Raw genomic sequence first — 19,225 nt, forward strand, 5'->3', positions numbered from 1 at the left:
CTTTCCTCAAGGAATTCATGCCTGTCTTGATGTTTTGCTAGAGACTAAAAGTAACCTTATCTTAACATCAGCAAGCCCCTCAATATCTGAAAGGCTTGCTTCAAAATTCCTATGAAACTTACTTTATTTCTATCCCATCTTCCTCCACAAACTTAAAAATACATAATGTCACCCATCACAACCTCAGAGCAGCTCTTTTTGCCCACAGGTCCTGTCCCCATGCTATAATAAAACCATCTTTTCATACCAAAAATGTTTTGAGAATTCTTTCTCAGCCATTTACTCACAAACTCAAAACTTCAAATCACATCATTTACATAATTTAGTGCCCAATATGGGGTTTTGAGTCTGCTCATCTATACTCGAACCTTGGCACAAACTTGGTGAGTACTTCCACTCCTCTCCCTTTACTTTCATTCCAGGGACTTTTCAAGGAGTATGGTCTTATTGGAACACTTTCATATCCATTGCTCAGGCTACAATCTTCTAGTCCATGGCTACTAGGTGGTGAGGATAAAGCTTGCCTTTTGGCTGGCATCCCTCCTGTGGGGCCTTTATAACAGAATGATGATCAATACCAATTTCCTTCCTCTAGTTGCTTTTGAGACCTGGGACCTCTAACATATCCTGTGTGGGACACCATCCAGGAGTCAGAAGGATTTTTGATAATGGACTTTCTCCACTTTTCCAGGAACATGGATCTTCTTCAGTCCCCAAGGACTCTCTCTTGGGATGCTTTTTCACCCACTGGGATCAATTCAGATTGCAAGATCTAAGAAAGAAAAAACTGAAGAGTTAAGATGGCAAAGGAGTAGTGGGACCCTAAGCTTATCTCTTCCTTCCAACACAACTAGATAGTTACCATATCATTCTGAATACCTGAGAAGTCGATCAGAGTTCTAATAAAACAAAAACTACAAGTCTACAAGTAGAAAAGTGACCACATTTTGGAAGGTAGGAGGTGCAGAAACTTGACTTGGGGGAGATATAGCTGTGGGTACAGCAGCAGGGAGGGAGCCTGCTTATGGAGACTACTGCAAAGTATTATAAGCAGCAGAATGCAAAATCAGAACAAGGAAGTCCACTATCATGAGGGACATGCCAGGCTTAAAGGTGTTCTGGTGGTGAAGCAGGGCAGAGTGCCAGGAGTGACAGCATGGCCTAAGGATTCCCCGGGTCACAAAAAGAACAGTGGTGCCAATGTGTGCACTATTGCCAGGCATAGGCGTGGGGAAGCTGGCTGAGAGCAGCACGTCTCTGTGCCAAATTTCTTCTCTGCCTTGCCATAACTACAAACTCCTGTGTGGTTGTGTGGTTGATTTCCTGGAAGCGGCCAGCAAACAGCAAAAGCAGGGTGAGACCTTCAGAAAGCAGTGTAGGTCTGCACCTTGGGAGTCCCTAAAATTTGGAGTTTTGAAACTCAATTGTGTGCCTGAGATAAAACAGCTCGGACACAGGCAGGGTGAATGCAAGGTTCAGGCGGAAAACATGGACACAGGAGAGATGATTCATTGCATTCCTGCGAGGGCTTATGGAAGAGTGGGTGGGTCATACTTTCTACACTGGGGCTACAGAGCTGAGCCTGTCATGTTCATCCCACTCACCAGCAGTAGAAGGCTTCAGGGAGCAGAACAGCACCACCTAGTGGAGTCCAGAGCCACTTACACCGAGCCCTGCCCACCTGTGCCCTGGAGGTGCTTTTCCCAATGAAACAAGTCAGCCGGAGAATCAGCATAAGAAACCCCTCCCCAAAAAGACAGCACAAACAACTCACTTGCATCAAGTCTACTGATCATAGAGTAAGGAGATCACAGAGTGCTTTAAGCTTCAGCTCTAGGGGAATAGGATCCTTCCTTTTTAACTTTATTTTTTATTTTTTTATTATTTTTTTCATTTATTTTCTTATATTTTCAATTCCCTTTTAAATTTCATATTTTTTTTAATTTATACATAATATATTTTCTTATGTTTTATTTTCATTCTATTTTATTTCATTTTATTATTTATTTATTTGTTATTTTTATTTTGGGACCTAGATTCTTCTAACAAACCGACCAGAGTACACCCAGAATCTAGTTTTTTGGGGTGGTTTTTTTGTTTGTTTTTTCATTGTTTTTGTTTGTTTTGTTTTGTTTCTTCTTTTCTTTTCTGAACAAAATGATGAGATAGAGAAATTCTCCCAAAAGAAAGAACAGAAAGTAGAACTCATGGCCAGGGATTTAATCAATGCAGATATAAGTAAGAAGTCTGAATTAGAACTTAAAACAGCAATTATAAGGATACTAGCTGGGCTTGAAAAAAGCATAGAAGACGCTAGAGAATCCTTCACTGCAGAGATAAAAGAGCTAAAATCCAGTCAAACCAAAATTAAAAATGCTATAACTGAGATGCAAACCCAAATGTATGCCATAAAAAATGAGGGTGGATAAAGCAGAAGAGTGAATCAGTGATATAGAAGATAAAAATGGAAAATAATGAAGCTGAAAAGAAGAGGGAAAGAAAGGTAAAGGACCATGAAGGTAGACTTGGGGAACTCAGCAACTTCTTAAAGTATAATAACATTCATATCAAAGAAGTCCCAGAAGATGAAGAGAGACAAAAGAGGGAAGGAAGTTTATTTGAGCAAATTATAATTGAATACTTCCCTAATATGAGGAAGAACACAGATATCAAAATCCAAGAAGCACAGAGAACTCTCATTGAATTCAACAAAAGCCAAGGCATATCATAGGCAAATTTACAACATACACTGATAAGGAAAAAGTCCTACAAGCAACAAGAGAAACATAGTCCTTAAGCTACAAAGGAAGACCAATCAGGTTCACATCAGATTTATCCACAGAAACTTGACAGGCCAGAATAGAGGGGCAGGATATATTCAACATACTGAACGGGAAAAATATTCAGCCAAGAATATTTTATCCATTGAGGCTGTCATTCAGAATAGAAAGAAAGATAAAGAATTTCTCAGGAAAAACAAAAACTAAAAGAGATTGTGACCACTAAGCCAGCCTTGAAAGAAATACGGAGGAGTACTCTTTGAGTGGGGGAAAAATTTTAAATTAAAGGAGAAGAAAAGAAAGGAAGGAAGAAATAAAATGAATGAACTGACCTTTTTATGTAATACTACCTGGCCTCAGGACTCCTTAGGAGATGAGGGAAAATGGCTCATTAATGAGATATTATACCTTAATATGATCCATCAGATCACTTCTGTAAGAAACAGAGAAAATGGAGTGAGGTACCCTATGTCTAGGCCTTTATGGCCCTAAATCAGCGTCTGGACCTAAGGGCTTCTTGCAGAATGTGTCTAACCACCAGCCAGGTTAATAAACATCCTCTTTGGACATATTGAACATATTGTGTAAATACACCCCTTCCTGGGCCACAAGAGGAATCACTCGCCAGTCCAGACAAAGAGGACACTGACTCTGTTTCTATCCCTCCTCTTTATAACCCCCATGATTCATCTGGTCTCAGACCAGAGAGACATACCAAGAGTGGAACTCCAGTGGGCTCCTTGACAGCAGGAGGCCCATCTAAATTGGAATGCATCCTTTTAGGGAAGTCACTAACGGAGAAATGGGTGCAATTATAGTCTATGTCCCATTGTCCATGGCAGACCTGGCTCAGATAAAATAACAATTAGGATGATAGTCTGAAAACCCCTCTCAATTTATTGGGGGCTTTTGTTATCTATTATGTTTGATTTGACCTGGCAAGATATATCCATCATATCAACTCATTGCTGCACCCCTGAGGAAAAGAACCATTTCTGGGCAGGGGCTCAAGAGTTCACTGATGAGCTAGCAAGGATAGATAGGGAACATCATCTGGTAGGGGGACCCTGCTGTCCCAAATGCTGAGGCACACTGGAGTTACGAAGAGGATAAAACAGGAAGGGAAAGGCAAGACCATGTGATCACCTGTTTAATAGAAGAAAGAAAAAGAAGGATTCTCTAAAACTGTAAATTTTGACAAAATTCAGGAAGTTACTCAAGGAGCTGATGAGAATCCAGCCGTATTTCGGAGTCGTTTAATAGAAGCCATTCTTAAATATACAAATCTAGACCCAACCTCATCTGGGGGAACAACTATACTAAACGTGCATTTTATAAGTCAGTTGGCATTTGACATCAGCCAAAAACTGACTAAAATGGTTTGAGTCCTCAAATCTCCACCTAACACCTACTAGAGGTAGCTACTGGAGACTTTAATAATAGAGATGTGGCCTTAGAGTCAAAAAAAAAAAAAAAAAAAAAAAGGACCAGATAGCTAAAATTGCTAAATTCAGGCTCAAGTACTGGCTCCCCTACTGTGGACTCCCCACAACACCAGACTAACCAGGGGCCAAAGAAAGAGCAGTATCACACAAAGGATCAGGTAAGACCCAGACCGGACATTGAAGAAAAGAATGTCTGAACAAAGGCTCTCTCCCAGAGCCATGTCCTGTCTGTATGAAAAACAACAACAAAACAAAACAAAAACACCCATGTTTGAAGAGAAACTGTCTTCATCTCCAGAGAGATAGGAAGACAGGAACTCACTTCCCTGCAAGAGCAAGAACTGGAGGATCTGGCATGATGGGGCCCTGAGACTGTTCTGGCTCCCTATGACAGCAAGAAGACTGAACCACCGGTTACCCCAGATGTGGGAGAAATGTTTATCAATTTTCTTGTTGATTCAGGAGTCACTTACTCTGTTCATATTCAGCACTCTGATCCTACTTGTCTTTCTAACCATCAGATTGTTGGCATAGAGGGGGAACCTAAAATGTGTCACCAGACAGTGCCTTTAATCTGTAAATGTAGACAGTGCCTTTAATCAGTGCCGATTGGTTATTCATGTTCTTCAAGTCCTTCTGTCTTATTCTACTTCATTACTTGGATGAGACTTAATGTATAAACTAGGCAGCAGATTTGCTCTTACTAAAGAAGAGGAAGGCTTTTTCTCTTTAACTAGGGAATTAAAACCTTACCCCAGTACCCCTTCTGATATCTGGGAGGAAGTAAATCCACAGGTCTGATATAGTGATGTCCCAGGACAGGCTCTTAAAGCCCAGCCAGTTAAAGTAACCATAAAGGACCCAGCCATTATACCTCATGAAAGACAATACCCCTTAAAAACTTGAGGCAAAAGCTGGGTTACAACCATTTTTTTATAAGTTTCTCAAACATGGTATGTTATTTTATTTTATTTTATTTTATTTTATTTTATTTTATTTTGAGAGAGAGAGAGAGAGCTAGAAAGAGCATGAATCATGGGGAGGGGCAGAGGGAGAGGGAGAAGCAGATTCCCTGAAGGGAGCCCAAAGTAGAGCTAGATTCCAGGACCCTAAGATCACGACCTGAGCCCAAGGCAGACACTTAACTGACTGAGCCACCCAGACACCCCTCAAACATGGCATTTTAAGGCCTTTTCAATCTCCTTATAATACTCCAGTTTTACCAGTAAAGTAGCCAAATGGGAATATCGGATGGTACAAGATTTAAGAGCACTTATGAGGCAATGGTGCCTATATGTCCCGTAATGACAAATCCACGTACTATTCTCACTCATGTCCCTATGGATGCCAACTGGTTTACAGTACTTGATTTAAAGTATGCCTTCTTTTGTATCCCTCTAAGTGAGGAAACTCAGCTACTATTTGCTTTTGAATGAGCCTCATCTTCAAGCCCACAGGCTACTGAATGAACTTGGACAGTCTTTTTTTTTTTTTTAATTGAACTTGGGCAGTCTTGCCCCAGGGAGTTAGAGACAGTCTTCACTCACTGGGGCTACACTTAGGAAAGATCTCTATAATATCTCCTCGCCTCAAGGGACTATTACTCAAAATGTCAGTGGATGACATTTTAATCTGTAGTCCCACAAAAGAATGGTCTGATAGTAATTCTATAACTCTAATTTCTTGGCAGACAGAGGATATACTATCTCCCCTAAAAAGGCACAAATATCTAGACAAAAAGGACAATATTTGGGATATGAACTGACACCAGGACACTGTGCCCTATCTGCTAACAAAAAAAAAGTTATATAAGATCTTGGACCCCAAAATACAAAGAAGTAATTCCATACTTTCCTAGGCATGGCCAGCTTTTGCCGCCTATGGATTTCTGGATTTGGCCTCTTAGCCAAACCATTATATGACTCAGTTAAAGGCCCTGATGAAGGAACCTTTACTCTGGACTAAAGCCTAGGAAATGGCCTTTCAAATATTAAAAACTAAACTTTTGTCAGCCCCAGCTTTGGCTTTACCGAATTTAGAAAAACCTTTTACTTTGTATGTAGCAGGAAAACAGGGACAAGCCTTGGTAATTCTTACTTAAAAGTTAGGAAATGAAACAAGCCTGGTGGGCTATTTTTCAAAGTCATTTGATAAGGCAACACAGAGGTGGCTGGCTTGGCTTTGAGCAGGGGCTGCTACAACCCTCCTGGTAGAAGAAGCTTCAAAACTTACTATGGGACAGTCTTTAACAATAATGACTGCACATAGGTTCAAAGTGTCTTAGAGACCAAAGGCCACCAATGGATGATGGGAGGCCTGCTTACTAGATGCTGGGCTCTTCTTTTGGACATACCTGAAATAATACTTAAAACCCATTAATCATTTTTTTTTAATTTTTATTTATTTATGATAGTCACACACACACAGAGAGAGAGTCAGAGACATAGGCAGAGGGAGAAGCAGGCTCCATGCACCGGGAGCCCGATGTGGGATTCGATCCCAGGTCTCCAGGATCGCGCCCTGGGCCAAAGGCAGGCACCAAACCGCTGCGCCACCCAGGGATCCCAAAACCCGTTAATCTTTAAAGCCAGCTTCCCTTATGCCTGGATCTGACTATCATATCTCTATATTAGAACATGACTGTTCAGAAATTATTGACCTTATTTGTTCTAGCACACCAGATTTGAAAGATTCCCCTACTGAAAATGTGGATGACAGTTGGTTTACAGATGTAGCAACTTCCTGGATAAGGGAGAAAGAAAAGCTGGATACATTATAGTTAGTTTAATTTAAGACCATTAAGGCAAAAGCCCTTCCAGAAAATGCTTCTGCTCAAAGGCTGAATTAATAAGACTTACCCATGCTCTTCATTGGCAAAAAGCCTAATAATTAATATTTATACTGACTTCAGATATGCTTTCCTGATACTACATGCCCATGGATGTTATTGTCAAGCCATAACTCCCCAGTCAAATATGGGCCTGAAATAATTACTCACCTACCTAAAGAGGTAGCTATCATTCGCCTCAGAGGACATCAAAAGGACATGACGTTAGAGTTTAAAGGAAGTAATTTGGCAGACCATGCAGCCAAACAGGCAGCACTAAATAAACAAATATTAAATTTTATACCAGAATTTATTCTGGTATATTTATTAACCAATAAAGTTAATAACTCTAGTCTATTCAGACCAAGAAGTTCACATAGCCCAGAAATGGAGATATTAAAAAAATGCACAAGACTGGCTTGTTAATGATGAGGGAAAATCTTTATACTCAAAAATAATCAATGATAGGTAATATGAGGTTTACACCAGGCTACTTATTTGGGCAAAAAAATAGATTAGGACATTTAATTCAAAATGTATCTGACAGAGTAAATTTAAACTATAATAAAACAGGTCTGCCAATCTTATATTGTTTGTACACAAGTAAATTGAGAAGGTGCAGTCTGCCTCCACTTTTAAGACCAGTCCAAAGTCATGGAATATATCCAGGAGAGGACTGGCAGCTTGATTTCACACAGATGCCTCCTTGCAAAGGCTAGAAATTCCCACTAATGTTTGTTGGTACTCTCACTGGATGGATAGAAGCCTTTCCTAGTAAAACCAAAAGTGCCATAGAAGTAACCAAAGTGTTGTTGCAAGAAATTATTCCTAGATTTGGCCGACCACAATCCCTTCAAAGTGACAATGGTCTTTCTTTTTCTGCACAAATAACTCAACAAATAACACAGCTTTAAAAATTAAATATTTCCTACATTCAGCCCGACATCCACAATCCTCTGGAAAGGTAGAGAAAGCTAATCATGCTTTAAAACAACACCTTACTAAATGTGGTCCATTGGCCCAGGAAAACTGGGCCACTCTCTTACCAGTAGCACTTCTCAGGGTAAAGATGACTCCCATACAACCTCTAGGCCTCAGGCTTTTTGAGTTATTATATGGAAAGTCATCTCATTCTCTTATTGGAAGAAGATTCTAATACTCTATTAAACTATTCACTCGAGGCTGGTTTAATTTATTGGCCACTTACTGAATATACTGATCACCTGCTCCACAAAATTGGCTCTACTCTAAATGAAAGTCTGCTCCACATAAGCCTGGGAGATGTGGTTAACCTAAAAGACTGGAAATCTAGAATGGCGAGGTACTTAAATCCAAAATGGAAAGGTCCATTTGGGTCATATTATGTACTCCTGCTGCGGTAAAATTAAAGGGACATTCTTCCTGGGCTCATATATCTAGAATAAAATCTGTATCTCCTTCACAGGAAACCCACAAGCAAACCAACGTGTCTTCTTACTCCTGTGAAACTGTAGAAGATCTCAAACTCCTCTTCAGATGACAATGTGTATTTTCTTTTTGCTCTCTGTTCACCTATCTTAAAAGACAGCTCCTTTCTACAATGGGCACATTATGCTGAACTTCAAAATCAGTTTGTTGGCTATGTGGTATTTTGCCCATGTGAAGGACATCTGGGTTACCTTGATGGGTTTCCCTTTTATAAGGTACTGATTGGCACTCTCTATATACTTACATTTCAGAAATAGTATATAATGATATCCTGTTTCATGATAAATCTATCACTAACTGAAATGTTGCTTCTTGGCCCATGATTAATAGGACATGGAATTTACCAGGACATAATCAGACTTTATTATACCCTCAAAAAACTGTCTAAGTTATGAAATACTACTTATCACTCTACTGAGGAGAATATATATCAAATTTGGGATACATATTTATGGCTCACATACAACATTGGACAGCTCAATCAAAAAGGCATTTTTATGTTGGGAAGAAAGGAATCATACATATGATAGCTGGGCAAATAGCACACATCTAGGATGGCTATTATTAGAAACATGTTCCCAAACCATTGTGTTCCAGGCTACTGATTGGTTTGCTACTGATTGGATAAGGTGAACTGGAACCAGATGGCTAGTTCCAAATGGAACGCACTGCTTATATGAAACTAATCTATGGCCCTGGCTTCCTCCAGGTTGGTTAGGTCATTTCACGGTAGGTTTTGCCTGGATTCATGGGTACGTTACTAAATCATCACTATCCTGGCTAATCCTCTCAGTTTAAAACAAAGATGGACGCAATATACCTTTCATTGATATGACCATCTAATGTCCATCTTTGTTCCATCTGTAGGGTTAGAAAGCATTATTTGGCACGTAGAAGTACACGTAAAGGCCCTCAATGATTCACAAACCAGCATCTCCTTACTCAATACTGAACTTGCACAAATGTGCAAAGCTGTTGACAAAATGGGATGGTTTTAGATGTTCTAACAGTACAAGGAAGTCCATGTGCCATTGCTAAAACAGAATACTGTCTATACATCCCAGATTACCATAAAAATATCACGGGACTACTAAAAGCTAGAAATACCCAAATTGGGGTTCTACACGATCCTTCCCTTTCTTTTAATGATTTCTTAGTTTTGGGAGAGAATTATGGTCAATTATTAAAGGTCTCTTTGTTGGATTTCTCATTATTATAGTATACTAATCCTGATATGTTGCTTTTTCCAATATTTCTTTGCTTGATGCCAAGACTCCACCATTACAACAACTTCACATTGACAGATGGTCTTTACCACCCACAGCGATACTTCTTTGCTGTCATGTTGGACTCAGCTGCCTCCACCTTTCCTAGCTCTCCTATATGTTCCCCAACTGCTCAATGTTAACCCATAGGTAGAGACATCTCTATACCTTTATTCAGCAGGAAGAAGCTACAGAAGATGAGACTTTCCATCTTCAGCAATCTTAAAGATTTAAGGGTCAAAATTGTTCCAGAGGGAAAATGATGAGGAAAACAAAGGTGAGAGAAGTATAGCTTAAATTAAATCCCTTACAGCTTTCATTCCACTGATAGATTCCTGAAACATGCAGAGGATGACTTTCCTCAAGGAACTCGTGGCTGTCTTAACGCTGATGTTTTACTAGAGACTAAGAGTAACCTTACTTAACAGCAGATAGTTCCTCAACATCCTGAAAGGCTTGCATCAAAATTTCTTCAAAACTTGCTTTATCTCTACCCACCTCCCTCCTTCCACAAACTTAAAAGTACATAATCAGTCACTCCTCACAATCCCACTGCAGCTTTTTCTGCCCATGGTTCCTGTTCCTGTGCTATAATAAAATCACCTTTTGTACCAAAAATGTCTCAAGCATTCTTTCTTAAACCTTTGCTCATGAACCCAAAACTTCAAATCACATCATTTGCATCAGTCTCATCTGTGGTTGTATTGCTCCTGTGAATGTTTCAGGTCAGTTGTGTTCTTCTGCTCCATGATTTTTGTTTGGTTCTTTTTATGGTTTCTATCCCTTTGTTGTAATTCTTGCTTTGTTCATGTATTATTCTCTAGACTCTAGTGAGCATCTTTATGGGATTGTTTTTAATTTCTGTCAGGGAAATCATTTAATTCTGCTTGATTAGAATTGGTTTCTGGAAATTTTACTTTGTTGGTACGTTTTTGTCTGGCTTTTCAGTTTCCTTGACCCTCTGTGTAAACATTTGTTCATTAGACAAAGCAGACACCTTTCCAGGTCTTCATAGACTGGACCTATACAGGAGAAAACTCCCACCAATCAGCCCATCCAGAGATTCTGGGGGTACTCTACAACTCTTTCCCTCCTCGGGTAGAAACAGGTAGCTGTGATTTTTGCCATTTGCTCTGTGCTGAATGGGGGTGGGGAGTAGCTATGGTATCCATCAGCCCAAGACGCATCTCCATTCTCCCTCTGACAGACTACACAGACTCATCAGAGCTGAGTTTTCACTGCGGGCAGAGGGCACAGGGCTACCCAGCAACAGAGCCTTGGGGCTGCAGGGGTAGCCCCACAAAGTCCCCTGGGAGCCTGAGTAGCTTTCCGGGGCAGTTACAGCTTCAGCGGTGCAGCATACTTTAGTGAAAGTAGAAAACTCTAAAGCTTCTGAAGGCACTGATGACTGGAATAGTTTTTAGCTGTAAGGTTCCTTGTGTGCCACAAAGCACCAGTAACCGTTTTTGCTTCAAATTGCTCGTGTCAGGCCTAGAAAGGCTCCTATATCAGTCACCCCCAATTCCACCCTGCTTTAGGGCCCAAGATGCGGGATCCCTGGGTGGTGCAGCGGTTTGGCGCCTGCCTTTGGCCCAGGGCGCAATCCTGGAGACCCGGATCGAATCCCACATGGGGCTCGTGGTGCATGGAGCCTGCTTCTCCCTCTGCCTGTGTCTCTGCCTCTCTCTCTCTATGTGACTATCATAAATAAATAAAAATTAAAAAACTATATAGACACATTATGTGGACGTAATTTGTCTATATTTAAAAAAAAAAAAAAAAGGCCCAAGATGCAAACTGGAGGATAACTCTTTTGGAGATCTAGTAGGTAAGGGTCAAGATTATGTAGGTCTTATAAGTGGGAATACAAGGCTTGCCTGTGCCCTCTGAGAATGTGACCGACAAATTTATGGAATTAGAAGGAGGAGGAAGGCCATGTTCTTGGTGTGCACAAGTATGAAGGATCCAGTCTCACTGGACTGATTGGTTGAGGCATGAGCTTCAGATACACAGAGCAGTTTCATTCCCAGAATCCACAGAGATACATCTTCCACCTGGAATATGTGTGGGGAGCATATGAACCTGACAGATTTCTCAGGCCAGTGCCATTCTTCCAGAAGCAGCAGGCTGTCTGCTTATAGAGAGTGCAGACGCTGTGTCACTCAGACCCCACTCCGTCCAGAACCACAGTATCACACGTACTGCATTCGGAGGGGAACTGAAAGTTAAGAGAAGGTACAAAATAGGTGATTTCCACCCACTCTCAAGATAGTAGGTGTTTGGTGACAGCATTAACCTTTGGCTGGAAGGTTTCTCACAACTGAGTTTATGTTAATTGGCACCAACTGACTGGCATCCTCCTGAAGCCAAACAGAGAATTTACCTCCCCCTCCCCTTTACTCATATGTGGCTGGGCCTCTCTTAGGGTCTTTGGAGACCTTAAACACAGGTTCTGGGATGTATGTCTGTTCCGTGCAAGTGCTTCAGGGAGCTGGCCTCTTAAAATCCAGGGGGTGTGGGGCAGGAGGCCTTGCTGTTGTCATCTTCTATGTCCCATTAATTCTTTGAAATCATTAAAACCATGCGTGGCTCTTGAGAGTCTTGGTGCTGCATCAATACAACTTCTAAAGTTCTGGACAGAAGTATTAGGTTCTGTGGGAACAGTGCTGCTCCAATGGCCTCAGCTCCACTTAGATGCTGAGAACTGCTTCTTAGCTGAAATTGAGCAGGAAGAGAAATTTGGATAAGCGGTTACTTTCATTTCCTTAGACTTTTGACTCACAAGAGAGAAAATGATGTCAGGGTTTGATTTGTTTTGACTTTAGTGTGTCTGGAATTTTTCTAACAAGGTGATCTAATCTTTGAACCTCACTTTCTTCCTAGGTATATTGACAAGGAAGGAGTTAATGACAAAATTTATGACATCTAGTGGTTGCAGATTTTACTATTAGATGATCTTAGGGTACTGTTAAATCTCATCGTAGAACCTCTACACAGCTCATTGGACTGAATTTGGAATGGAAAATGTAATTAGAAGGGAATTTTCACCCTGGGGTGTCAAATGACATTGGAGTTATTTAATGAACATTTTTCCCCTGTGTCTTTGGGAAAATTGCCCAGCACTGCTCAGCGGTGCTGCCAGGAGGATACCCACAGGAGCAGAACTGGTTCTGGGGAAGCAATCACGAGCCCAGCCACCAACTTTCAGAAACTCCCATAGCTGCTGTCGGTGACACAAAGAGAAATGAGATATGATCCCTAACGACCTGCAAAGAATCATACCAGCTCTTATAGCAAAGGGCAACAAATGTGATAAAAAAAAAAAATTGTGCTTATTTCATAAAATGACTCAAAACATGCATTTAGTATTTTCAAATACTGGCAGGCATTGTGTCAATTGGCATTATTTCTTTCAAAATACTTGGTAGAATTGCCAGCAATGCTCTCTGGGCCTGATATTTTCTTTGTTGATAGGTTTAAACCATTGGTTCAATTTATTTCATAGTTATAACACTGGTTAGGTGTTCTTTCTCTCCTGCTGTTTTTTTTTAGTTTATTTTATAATATTTCTTCCTGGAAAAAAAGTATTAATTTTTCCAGGAACTGTTTCATCTAATTTCACTTTTACTAAAATTATGTATTATCTTCTTGTTTTAATTTTTAATAAGTTCAGAATATATAATCATGGCATGTCCTTCATTCTAGATCTTGGTTATTGGTACCTTCTCTCTTCTTTTGTCCTGATCAGCCAACCACAGGTGTGACCTGTCTCTCATTACTTCTGATTGTGACTCATGGTGTCTTGTTTCCTCATGGGCCTGTGTTTGTGTTCAGATTGCATTTGGAAATTAATTTGTAGAATTAACTTGAAGCCTAGGTTGATTTAATTTTTTCCCAAGTGAGACAGAACATAAAGACTCCTAACTCTGGGAAACGAACTAGGGGTGGTGGAAGGGGAGGAGGGCGGGGGGTGGGGGGGAAGGGAATGAGTGACGGGCACTGAGGCGGACACTTGACGGGATGAGCACTGGGTGTTTTTCTGTATGTTGGTAAATTGAACACCAATAAAAATTAATTTAAAAAATAATAATTTTTTCCCAAGCATATTTAATTGCTTAAATCCATTTTGGAAAAATCAGTGTTTTGGAGGCACTAACAGTACAAGACCATTTTTTAAAAAAGATTTTATGTATTTATTGGAGAGAGAGAACAAGAGAGAAAGCATGAGCAGAAGGGCCGAAGGAGGCAGAGGGAGAGGGAGAAGCAGACTCCCCACTGAGCAGAGAGCCCAACATTGGGTGTAGGGCTCCGTCCTATGGGCCTGGATCATGACCTGAGCCAAACGCAGATGCTTAACCAACTGAGCAGACCAGTGCAAGATCATCTTAAGCATCTGAGCATGGTGGCCTTCTAGAAGGCCACCCATTTGTAGGAAAGCTAGCATATTGGAGCTGGAGCCAGGCACCCGTTTGTAGGGAGGCTAGCATACTTCTAATTCATTCTTATGCTTCTAGTGGGACCCTTTGAGGTCCCAGTGCAATAGGGAGGGTGTTTCCCAGAGCTTCACAGACACTAGACTTTGATTTTTGTTGCTAGCCTTACAAGGCTACTTCAATCTCGCTCAGTCCCTTACCAACATTTTCACAGGGTCTTTCCTCCACCCCCTCCCCATATTGGCACAGGGCTTAAGGGCCTCCAAAGCCCTTTGCATTCTGATCTTTGTCATTCTGATCTTTATCCCAGATCTCCATAGCTAGCCGAAAGGACTTTTTTTTTTAATTGGAATTTTTTAGGATTATACTTCTGAATGGGCAACACCACTGAGATGAAACATCTTTAACCCAGAGATCCAACTTCTTATTCACCTTCTGGTAAGTGGAGCCACCAAACTCTGCCCTACCATTCACTTACGAGTCTTGGAGCCAAGCAAAGTTGCTCTGGATTACTCAGGACTTTGCAGTTTCAAAATTCATTTGTTAGCCAGCCAACCCAGCCTTGCTAACTTAGCTCTAAGCACCCGGAACCCAGTAATGTCAAGATTCTCCTCACAGCCCAGGCGGATGTGCACCTGCTGATATCCTATCTGGGGTTGAGCTATTCCACCACCCCAGTGTGAGCCGAGAAGCACGAATCAGAAGTCACCTTCTGTGTACATGCAAGCTCATCCTCCCCGATGGTCTCCATGCCCAGGGCTGTGGTCTTCCACTTCTCCCCAAATGTCAGGGCACACTTGGTCCACCTGAACTTGCTTCTAAATTTCCCTTCTCTGTGGTGGCCTCATGTTGGTTGAGCTTGGGCTGTTAAGTTTCAGTCCATTCTGAGATTTTGTTTCCAAATCAGATTTTGTGAATAGCCCTTTTACAGGTAGCTCTTGGTGAAGACATCTTGGTAGCTTTGCCCAGGTGAGCACACACGAGGCATGGCCATTTTCTCTGTGGTGGCTGTGGCCTGGGGACAGGCTTCTCTTTAAGTCACATACTTTGTTTCTGTTTTCTGGGACCCATGACTAACTACTAAGATGACTCACAATACTAATGTATATTTTTTGACACGACACTTTCCCACATTACCATTGCGCTATCAGAGTCTAGGGTTGAAGTAATAGAATTTAAAATTTTATTTTATTTCCTCTATTACTTAGAAATTGCTTATTTCAGCAACAAAATTTCAGCCAGAGCTGCCATCTTCTAGTAATTTGCCAAAATGACCAACACAAAGAGAAAGAGGAGAGGCATCTGCTACAGGCTCTCTAAGCTTCTTACAAAATGTGAGCAGCTCCTTTGGCCACATACGTGTAAATCCACAAGAAAGGTGACATTGTGACAAATCTGGAAGGGTCTCTGGTGTCACCCCACATGTATTGTTGTAAAAGTACAAGTTAAGGGCAAGATTCCTACCAAGAGAATTAATGTGAGCAGTGAATGTATTAAGCACTCAAAGAGCCAAGCTAGCTTCCTGGAGTGTGTGAAGGAAAATGATCAGAAAGAGAAGGAAGACAAAGAGAAAGGTACTTGGTCCCATGACAGCACCAGCCTGTCCCACCAGAGACACACCATGAGAACCATGGAAAGGCACATGAGCCACAGGAAACCATTTCCCATGGATACATGGCATGATAAGTGTTAAAAAAAAAAAAAGACCTCAAAATTGTAAAACTCTTTCTCTTATTTGAGTAAAAGTATGGTGTCCCCTTCCCCAAAGAAATATTTAAAGCAAACTTTAATTGTGTCCTAATTCATTGGGTGATGTCTTTATTCAAATTTAGTGTGTGTGGGGGGGGGTTTCTTCCTGAGAAATATGAAGTGGTTTATTGTGCAACAGAATATACTCAATTGGTGAGGAAACTGCCAGATATTACTTATAAAATATTTATAGTAGTTTGAAAGTAGCCCCTCTAAATCACTAAGAAAAAAGAATTTTAAAAATAAATGACAGGTTATCTGCTGTCTTAGAGTCAAGTTCAGAGAAAGTGGAGCCCTCATAATTGTGTCCTGTCTTAAACAGCTGTGTTTAAAGCATAAGTGCCTTGCCTGCTATGTAAAAATAGATCACGTACAGGCCCCTGGTTCCCACTAAACTGTTTTGCCCACCATTACTGTTACTGTTTTCCTACATGGTGCTCTAGTGGCTGGGAAAAAAATGTATTTATTGGAACTGCTCTTTCTGGGCCCAGTTCCTTTGCACTTGCTTTTGCCTAAAATACCTACACTTTCTTTGTTCAGTTGGTGAATCCCTGATTGTCATTTGTCCACCCTCAGTGTTGTAGGTGGACCTTCCCTGACATAAATATTTTTAGGAGCGGAATGAAAGTTCTTGGAATCAAAGGACAGAACTTACTCCTGGTTTGGGATGCAGAATAAAATCCCTTCTATCTGTTCTCATGACAGAAGTGTTTGCTTTTCTTGTGGGTTTTATAATTTTTAAAAATTTCTGTCTTCCCCATTAGACCTAAGGTTAGAGACTATGTCTTAGTAAACTTCACACTCCTAGGGCCTGGCACAATAAGCATTGAATAAATGTACTTTGAATTAATAAAAAATAAATAAACAACAAAATTTTACTGTTTAATTACTCAAAATTACTTTCTATATCTTCTGGCATATCTCTGAATATATTCTTCTGCTCAATAGAGTACTTCTTTTAAGAGTATCTTCAGGTGTGTGTGTGTGTGTGTGTGTGTGCGTGTGTGTGTGTGTGTGTGTGATGTGTATGGTATGTTTGTGTGTGGTGTGTCTGTGTTGTATGTGTATAGTGTGTGGTGTGTGTCCATGTGTGTTTGTGTGTGTGTGATGTGTATGATGTGTGGTGTATGTGTGTTTGTGGTGTATCTGTGTGTGGTATGTGTGTGAATATGGTGTGTATGTGTAGTGCATGGTACATGATGTGTGTTTTGCCAGGGATAATCATATTAATCCTCAGAATTAAAGTAAACGGCAGCTAGATATGAAATGATAAGTTCCACCTTGAAAATACTATTTTCTGGGATCCCTGGGTGGCGCAGCGGTTTAGCACCTGCCTTTGGCCCAGGGCGCGATCCTGGAGACCTGGGATCAAATCCCACATTGGGCTCCCTGCATGGAGCCTGCTTCTCCCTCTGCCTGTGTCTCTGCCTCTCTCTCTCTCTCTCTGTGTGTGACTATCATGAATAAATAAATAAGATCTTAAAAAAAAAGAAAATACTATTTTCCATTGACTTCTCATATTTATTGTTATTGTGAGGAAGTCGAAAGTCAAGCTAACTGACTTACTGATGATGCTTTACCCTCTTGAATATTTTGGAATAGTCCCTTGGTCTCTGACACTCATCAGCTGTACTCTGATGTTTGGTTCTCACTATCTATAGAGCTCAGCAAATTATGACACTTCCTTTTTTTAAGATTGTATGTATTTATTCATGAGAGACACAGAAAGAGAGAGGCAGAGACACAGGCAGAGGGAGAAGGAGACTCCGTGCAGGGAGCCCGATGAGGAACTTGATCCCAGGACCCCAGGATCATGACCTGAGCCAAAGGCAGATGCTCAACCACTGAGTCACCCAGGGTCCCTCAGCAAATTATGATACTTTCAGGGTGAAATCTTTCTTTTCTCTGCTCATGTAAGATCCTTGGTTATCATCCCCAAGATTTTCTTCTCTCTTATCTGTGCCTGTAGTGCAGATGTTACACACAGGGACCCTGGTACAGCCAGCACCCAGATTGTTTTCCTTTGGACTTTCCATTTCTCTACCCCATTATGTATTTTCAGGGGAGTTTTTCTGATATTCCAAGTTACTCTCTTGTTCCTCAATATCATTCTATGTGTGAATTCATCCACCTGCCAGTTATTTATTCTGACTTTTATAATTTACACATCTGTGGTCTTGACTTGGCTATTCTTGAACTAGGCACAGTTTGATGCATCTAAGGGGTGTGGAGGGGAGGCTGCCTGCTGTGTCCTTCCCCACTTGTCCACCCACAGTGCACATCTCTGTGCTTCTGCTCTGGTCACTGTTCTGTCCGAAGGATATCTCTGCCCCATTCAGTGACAGTCACAATCCTGGAGCTGTGGGTGATGGTGGAAGATGGGAGTTCTTGGGAGCCCAGCAGCTCACCTGCACCTGCTATTAAATCTGCGGCCCACAACAGCTGAGCTCCTGTGTGGCCTGGTTCCTGCTGGTGGGACAAAGGTCCCACAGGGTCGGGCAAGGATCCCTTCGGAGCAATGTTGGGGAGCAAAGGTCTCATCCAGAGAACACCACGTCCTCCAGTCTGCCTCTTCTTCTTTGAGCAGCTTCTGTTTCCCTGAATCTCTGTGTCCTGCATTTATAATAGTTCATGTAAAGTTTTGATAGGCACCAACCTTCCTCTTATTTATGTATTTCCAAGATATGGATTAGGAGGAAGAGCTTGAAGCCATCTTGTCCACAAATGGAAAGGCTTTAATGGGAACAAAACCCCCCAAATGCTAGTGAAATAAAGAGGTGTGTGAGCTAAAGTCAGGCCAGGCATCACCAGTGCTGTGCCCCTGATAGAAAGGGTCAAGTATCAGAGAGCTTCAGACAGCCGATCAGCACCTGTCCACTCTGCGGTGGCCATGTGCCAGTAGTGGCCTGGGCCCTGCACAGTGAGCCATCCTCAACCTTGGGAGTCTGGAGCAGAATCCATGTGTCTCCTGAGTTGACCAGGACAGCATTTCTCAGAACCTATGAGATGGAGCAGCAGGGAAACTACCCAAGTCCTTGCTGCCCAGAGCATCAGGTGCAGGGCCAAGGGGCTCAGGGGCCCAGGGTCCTGTGCCTGAGCATAGGTCTGCTGCTCTGTGATGCCCAGGTCTCTGCCCTACTTCACTTTTCCTCTTCTCCCCTTCCTGTCCTCTTTGTCCTCCCACTTTCCACATCTCTCCACAGACTGCATCTCATCCCGCTGCTTAGCATCTCATTTTTCACTTTAAACGCACAAAGGA

This window comes from Vulpes lagopus, chromosome 1, assembly GCF_018345385.1.
Source record: "Vulpes lagopus strain Blue_001 chromosome 1, ASM1834538v1, whole genome shotgun sequence".
NCBI classification, from domain to species: Eukaryota; Metazoa; Chordata; class Mammalia; order Carnivora; family Canidae; genus Vulpes; species Vulpes lagopus.